This window comes from Triplophysa dalaica, chromosome 13, assembly GCF_015846415.1.
Source record: "Triplophysa dalaica isolate WHDGS20190420 chromosome 13, ASM1584641v1, whole genome shotgun sequence".
In the NCBI taxonomy this organism is placed as follows: Eukaryota; Metazoa; Chordata; class Actinopteri; order Cypriniformes; family Nemacheilidae; genus Triplophysa; species Triplophysa dalaica.
Genome location: NC_079554.1, coordinates 22,477,563 through 22,485,193, shown reverse-complemented (window position 1 = coordinate 22,485,193; position 7,631 = coordinate 22,477,563).

The following is a 7,631-nucleotide window of genomic DNA, read 5'->3' as shown; positions in this document are numbered from 1 at the left end:
ATTATACAGGAATATTATTATATTCAGTGGATTCTCTTACTTTTCTTACTGATGTTAGGAAGTAACGGTTGAGTTGGATGGATACGGTGCTTTTTCGCAAATATTTTATGCAATATTTCAATTTTGCGCATAAGTGAAATCAGCAACTTTCGATGGAAACTCGGTGATGGCATTCACACCGCCCGCATTGATTCGTCTGTTTCATATTGTTGTTACATAATTTCACCAGGTCAGATTAGGACGGCTGACATCTTTTGCAGAGTGAATATAAAGTCTTGTTCAGACTCTTTCTGATAGTTTGTCCTCATAATCTTCAAACTCATGCAAGATGATCGTGCTACATTCAACCAGTCCCGAGCCGTGCCATAGGGAGCTGCGGGCTGGCCATCTGGAGCACCGGAGGACTGTACCATGAAGCCGGTTTAGCCGGTTTGTGTGGCTAGCCATGTTTGTTTAGGCCACACATGGGTTTAAGGTACCATGAATGAAACTCATCTTTAATCGGTGTTCATCGCCAGGGTAATTTATGCTGCAGGGCTAACCTGCTCCGGAGCAGGTTATGATAGTTTACCGATTTGACAACGATTGTGAACCAGTAAGCGGGGCGTAAATATACATATAAGTGACGCAAATAACTCAGATTGCTTGTTACATTGGCTAGTTGTTTGTTATGTTTAATAAAAAAGATACTAATATAAAAATATATAATTATACAGTATATTACAAATATAAAATCAAGTAATGGTTACTACAGGTAAAATCTGATTTCAGAGATAACATTTGCCGGCTTTATTTTACACATGATATTACATTTCTTTATATTCCATTCTTTTATTGTAGTAAGGCAAGGCAAGGCAAGGCAATTTTATTTATATAGCACATTTCATACACAGTGGCAATTCAAAGTGCTTTACATAGAAGAAATTAAAATAATAAAAAGAAATAAGAGTAATTAAAACAGTTTATAAAAGTAAAATACAGTACAGTACAGACAGTCGGACGAACATTGGCACAGTGCTCATTCATTAAATGCATAGCTAAACAGATGCGTTATGAGTCTGGATTTGAAAGTGACTATTGTAGGAGCACATCTGATCTCCTCTGGAAGCTGGTTCCAGCTGCGGCTGGCATAATAGCTAAAAGCAGATTCGCCATGCTTTGAGTGAACCCTTGGTATTTCTAGCTGATATGATCCTAGTGATCTGAGTGATCTGTTGGGTTTATATTCATTGAGCATATCTGCAATGTATTGAGGTCCTAGGCCATTGAATGATTTATATACCAGTAATAATACTTTAAAATCAATCCTAAATTTAACTGGGAGCCAGTGTAAAGACCTGAGGACTGGTGTGATATGTTCATATTTTCTAGTTCTGCTCAGAATCCTGGCGGCAGCGTTCTGTATGAGCTGCAACTGTCTAATGGTCTTTTTGGAAAGGCCAGTGAGGAGTCCGTTACAGTAATCCACCCTGCTGGTGATGAAAGCATGAACAAGTTTCTCTAAGTCTTGTCTGGAAACAAAGCATCTAATTCTTGCAATATTTTTCAGATGGTAGTATGCTGATTTGGTTATTGCTTTGACATGACTACTGAAACTAAAGTCTGACTCTAGTGTCACACCAAGATTCCTGACTTGATTTTTAATTGTTTGACCCCTAGAGTGAAGGTATGCGTTCACCTTGAGAACTTCATCTTTGTTTCCAAATGCAATTGCTTCAGTTTTGTGTTTGTTTAATTGAAGAAAGTTTTGACACATCCAATTGTTGACTTCATCGATGCATTGGCACAGGGAGTCAATGGGGCTGTAATCGTTAGGCGATAGAGCTAAGTAGATCTGTGTGTCGTCTGCATAGCTGTGGTAAGCAATTTTGTTCTTTCTCATTATTTGGCTCATTGGGAGCATATACAGGTTGAACAGGATTGGCGCAAGAATTGAGCCTTGAGGGACTCCGCATGTCATGGATGTCCACTCAGACTTATGATCTCCTATACTCACATAATAACCTCTCCCATCTAAGTATGACCTGAACCATTTTAGGACTATCCCAGAAAGCCCCACCCAGTTTTCCAGCCTGTCAAAAAGTATGTTATGATCGACATTTTGATCGATCATCGATTATGATGTGGGATGTGTGTCAAGAGAACAGGTTGATGTTTTAAGGTGTTGTACGGTTTCTTCCAAAATTGTGCCATCAATTTCTTTGAAGTCAGACATAGTAACAACTTTCTCAGGTGGTTTGATTATCTGTCTAACCCCAGGGCAACTCAAGGATGTGCTGATCACCTTTCTGATATTATTGATTTTCTCACAGAAGAAAGAGGCAAACTCACTGCACTTGTTGTCTGAGAGCATTTCACTGGGAATCTGGTTTGGCGGGTTTGTCAGTCTCTCTACAGTAGCAAAAAGAGTGCGTGTGTTGTTTAAATTACTGTTTATAATATTTGAGAAGAAAGTCTGTCTAGCTTTGCCTAGTTCCATATTAAAAGCATGTAGGCTGTCTTTGTAGATGTTATAGTACATACAATATGTATTTCTTTGCTTTGCATTTTTTACATTCTGTTCTGCAGAACATCTAGGAACACTTTCGGTTTCACTGTGTTGGGACATTTATCTTCTTTGTCCACTAAAGAAACCTTCTATTAAAGGCAGGTTGTCCGATTTCTCAGAGCCGTTGTTGTTGTTCAAATCAACGAAACAAACACACCCCTACCCCCATCTTTCGCTTTTGTCTGTGCTCGGCTCGACTATGTCCGACAATAACAGAGACACAAGTAACATAAAATATAATCCTCACATTCACACGTGTGCCACATTGAATAGAAGCGCACAGTAGGCTACATTACATAACTCCGTCAGAGCGCACACTTACACTTCATCATGTGCTTCATCCTTATAAATAAAGGTCAACTAAATGACAACTACAAAGGCAGGATATATTCATCCTCTTTGGGGGCACACGCTCACATTATACACATACATCATATTACATTACTGTAATATATACCTTACCAAAGTATACAGTAAATGTGTGTAGTATAAAGGCGTTTAATTTGCGCATTAACTCGATCGGCAGTGTTTCTGAAACACTTCTCTCTTCAGACAGCAGAAACAGTATAACTCCGTGGCTGAAATACATTTTCCGGTAACAAATATTTGCACATAATTATTTCCTAAGAAACATACGGAACTCTTTCTATCCATGTTGAACGCTTGAGTCAAAGCTTGAGTTCACAAAGAGACTCCATGATCTGCTTCATGGTACCAACAAAGCTTGATCAGGTTGGTTTGGTTTGTCAACCCAACACTTATCCTGAAACCCTGCTTGTTCAGTACATTTATGGTACAGGCCCCAGGAGGTTTCATGTGATAGTATGTGTTTGTGAATGTGCTGCCCTCCCCCAGCCTGGCTGTTGTGATTTCTGCATCCCAATGGTTTAATGCAGCAGTGCTTATAAATGCTAATAAATGTCAAAAGATTGACAAATAAAATTAAGGAAAGACCTGGGGCCTGTCACAATAAGACTCTGTTTTGTCTTGGTTTCCTTATTTTTTTGTCTTTATTAGTTAATTAGTCCCTCACCTGTTTCTGTTTCAATTTGATTACGTTTGTGTATTTACATATTTATAAGCCCTGTATGTTTCTCAAGTTCAGTGTCAGTTATTTTATTGTCTCATCCGGATTTCTTGTTCCCGTTTTTACCTGTCTATTCTTATTTGGATTCCTTATCATTAAAAACCCTTGATAATTCCGTGATGTGGTGCATCATCCATCATCTGTTGCTATCTGGTGACAGGGTTCTTAAGACGAAAATTATTCTTATGTGCCATGCTTTCTCTAAAATTCTAATTTAAGAAAAAAATGGAATGTTACCTATTCCTGAAAAAAACTTACCATTGCTTTAAAAGAATCCAAAAGCTGTCATAAATATCATCTTAAAGTCTAACGGTTATCTTAAATCTCAAAAGGTAAAATGTTCAATACGTGTATTTGGTTGTGACGTGTATTGTATTGAGCCAGGAACATAATTTGGACGTTTACCTGCCAGTAAGTATTTTGATATAATAATAAGGTCTAGCTCCCTTACTTTAGCAAAATTAAAATTGTCAAGTGTGGGAATAAAAGATGCATTCTATCTAAAAAGCGAAAGCTCACCCAGACCTGCCTGAAACGCCTTGTGTAAACACACTCCACAAATCTACATCAGTTGGTGGTATAATTTAACTAAGACTGCCCAATGTTAAGGTGGGCTTATCGGTCAGTACAATTGAAGAGGAACCTGATGTTCCAAATATGGTGAGAGGCATCACCTTCACATGCTTGCAGTATTCCACCAATCACTACACACTGACTGTGTCAAGTCTATGTTTATGTGTGGACAACTGCAGGGTTCTCCAAACGTGCCTTCAGTGGCCTGTTTGTTACAGTGAGTGATATGGATGCTTAAGTTAAGGCTTAAGGATAGTATGAGATGTAACATATAAAAAAAACGTCACATGCAAAACTGGGCCAAAGTGTATAATTTGCCAACTGAAATGCAAATATAAGCAAATAAAGGAGTTTTGGCAAAGTAAATTTATGTTCTCGGACAATCCTGTTTGGCAAGGACCTGTCCCAACACTCTTCATGTCCAACAATTAGCTAACACCTGACCCACTATTCCCACAAACTTCATATTTCAGAATTAACCAGCTCATTAGTTAAACAGCAGGTTAACAACAGTTAAAACTATTTTCACTTGAACTCCTTCACACCTAAACCATAATACATCCGGACAATATTAAAGTGTTGACCATAACCACCTCAAGTCATGAGTAAAACTCAACGTCATTTAGGTTTATGTCCCCGCTCGGGCACCCTTATGAAATGGTGGCAGCCCCAAATTAAATTTGAAATCACATTGTTTAGGTGCCAGACAAGAAAACATTTGCCACTGGGAATTATTTATATTGTATATTTGAAGAGTTTATTTCCAAAATGAGAAAACATTTAAAACTTATAAAATTTTATATTATGCATTCCAATTAATGGCAATCAAACTGTAGTTGGTTTGTTTTGATTTAAGCCATGATAGCTCAAAAATACAGCTAACTAACACAATAAAACACAACACAGACATATCATAAAAAAACATGAATTTTGAAACATTAGAAAAACAGAGTTATCTCATTTTGGAAACAAACTCTTTATTTATACACTTACTGGATCAAGCTCGAACGAATAAACAGATACACAATAGGTTCAAATGACACTCACAAAATTTAGACTTAAGTAAGAAATATGTTTTTTGAGAAAACAAGAAACCATCAAACGTCTTATAACATGTTTTTTAGCATCTATATTATTTTGTAGTTTTAAAAGGATGACGTCAAATTATTAAAATACTTACAGCGATGAACCGGACCGGAGTCTCCTCACAACTGGCAAACAATGCAGATCCAGTTTCCTCCGGGATTTTGGCAATCACACCCGGTTTTGGGTACCCAACACGTTTGCCTTCCTTCCCCTCACACTCAACACACTTCACTGTCTGATTCTCTTATATATCGTTTCCCTCGTCCTTCTGATTTGGGGGCAGAGTGTAAAAGGCGGTTTGTTGTTTTTACCGCCCCACCACAGTAAACCTGCCCAGCAGTCTTTCTTGATTGGAACACAAAATCAAATATTTTAGGAAACCTCTTAATGATTTTGTCTTCATACAAAGTCAATGAGAGTCAGTGGTGTTTGATTATCATTGTCGGAGTTTGGGGGCCATTTTTCCGGAGAAGCATCATACAGACGCCACAAGGGGTGCTACGGCGTGGACCCTCGTGCCGCAAAACGTCTATTCATTGCCCTGACCACCTATTCTTCATCATCACATACACGAGGAGCCTTTCGCGTCCCCCTGACCGCCCAACTCTGCTGTAGTCTTCCTCCCATCCGCAGCCCGCCTTGACTTGGTAGTTTGCTGAGCCTTGCAGGCCTATTCTTGGCGCGACTTTCTTTTTCCTCTCCCTCACTGCCGTGGTACAAAAATAAAGGAGAATTATGCCTAAAATGATGGGAAGAGACCTATTTCTGTGAAAAGTGCACTTGTATAAAAAACAGCCTGAGTTGCGCATAAACCAATATTGGGTGTTTCTAGTATACACATCTGTAATGTTTGTTATACAAAACCTGTTTACAGTCTTAAAAATTGACCTTTTTCAGTAACACGGCCCATAGAGATCAATTAGATTAGATTAGATTCAACTTTATTGTCATTACACATATACAAGTACAGTGTAACGAAATGTAGTTTAGGTCTAACCAGAAGTGCAATTAGCAAGTGCAGATATACAGTGTGAATAAATACAGAATACAATATTAGGAAAATAATTTACGATTGGCATGTACTATGAAAATATGACAATCGGTATGTACTATGAAAAATATATACAGAAGGCTATCTACTGTGAACATTAGTGTACAGGAGGTTATGAGCAGATAACAATATAGACTATACAATAGTGCAAGTGACTTGAGTGTGCATTAGTTACAGACATTAGCTATTAAAGTTACAATGCAGTAGATGAGTTAATGTGGTTATTAAAGGTACGGTGCAATACATGAGTAGATGCAGATATACAGTTACAGTGCAGTAGATGAGGTAATGCAGTTATGAGAGTAGTCCATTAGTGCAAATGAGCATTCAGTATAATATTCCTGGTGTGCAAGTGAGCAGTAGGAGTGCAAATGATGCTGTGTGTGTGTAAACAGTCCGGTAGAGCAGATACATGAAGTACTGGTGTGTACAGTTCAGTCGTGCAAGGCAGCCCTGTAGTGCAATGTAAACAATGTAATAGCAGCATTAAGATAAAGTTATGAGAGGTAGTGGAATCAGTGGGGGACAGAGTTCAATAATGAAACAGATCTGGGAAAAAAGCTGTTTCCTAGTCTGCTGGTTCTTGTCCGGAGGCACCTGAAGCGCCTACTGGAAGGCAGGAGAGTAAACAGTCTATGAGCGGGGTGAGAGGAGTCCTTGAGAATGCTGCGAGCTCGACGCAGACAGCGTTTCTTCTGGATGTCCTCAATGGAAGGGAGTGTAGTTCCTGTGATGCGCTGGGCTGTTTTCACCACCCGCTGCAGTGCCTTGCGCTCAGCAACAGAACAGTTCCCGTACCATACTGTGACACAGTTGGTCAGGATGCTCTCTATCGTGCAGCGATAGAAGTTCACCAGGATAGTTGAAGACAGTTGGTTCTTCTTCAGTGTCCTCAGAAAGAAGAGACGCTGGTGAGCCTTCTTGACCAGGCATGAGGTGTTGGTGGTCCAGGACAGGTCCTCCGAAATGTGGGTCCCCAGGAACTTAAAACTGGAAACACGTTCAACAGCCGCCCCGTTAATGTGGATGGGGTCGTGTGTACCTCCTTTCGCCTTCCTGAAGTCCACGATGATCTCCTTTGTCTTGGAGGTGTTAAGGAGCAGGTTGTTGTTTGAGCACCATGTGGCCAGGTGCCGTACTTCCTCCCTGTAAGCAGTCTCAATCAATGCGAGGGAGAGAGATGCATGAAATATAAGAAAATTATTTAATTTCATATTGGAATATTTTTATAAGTTTAGAAAGCTTTCCTGTAGCTGAGTGGTAAGAGCATTGAGATAACAACGCAA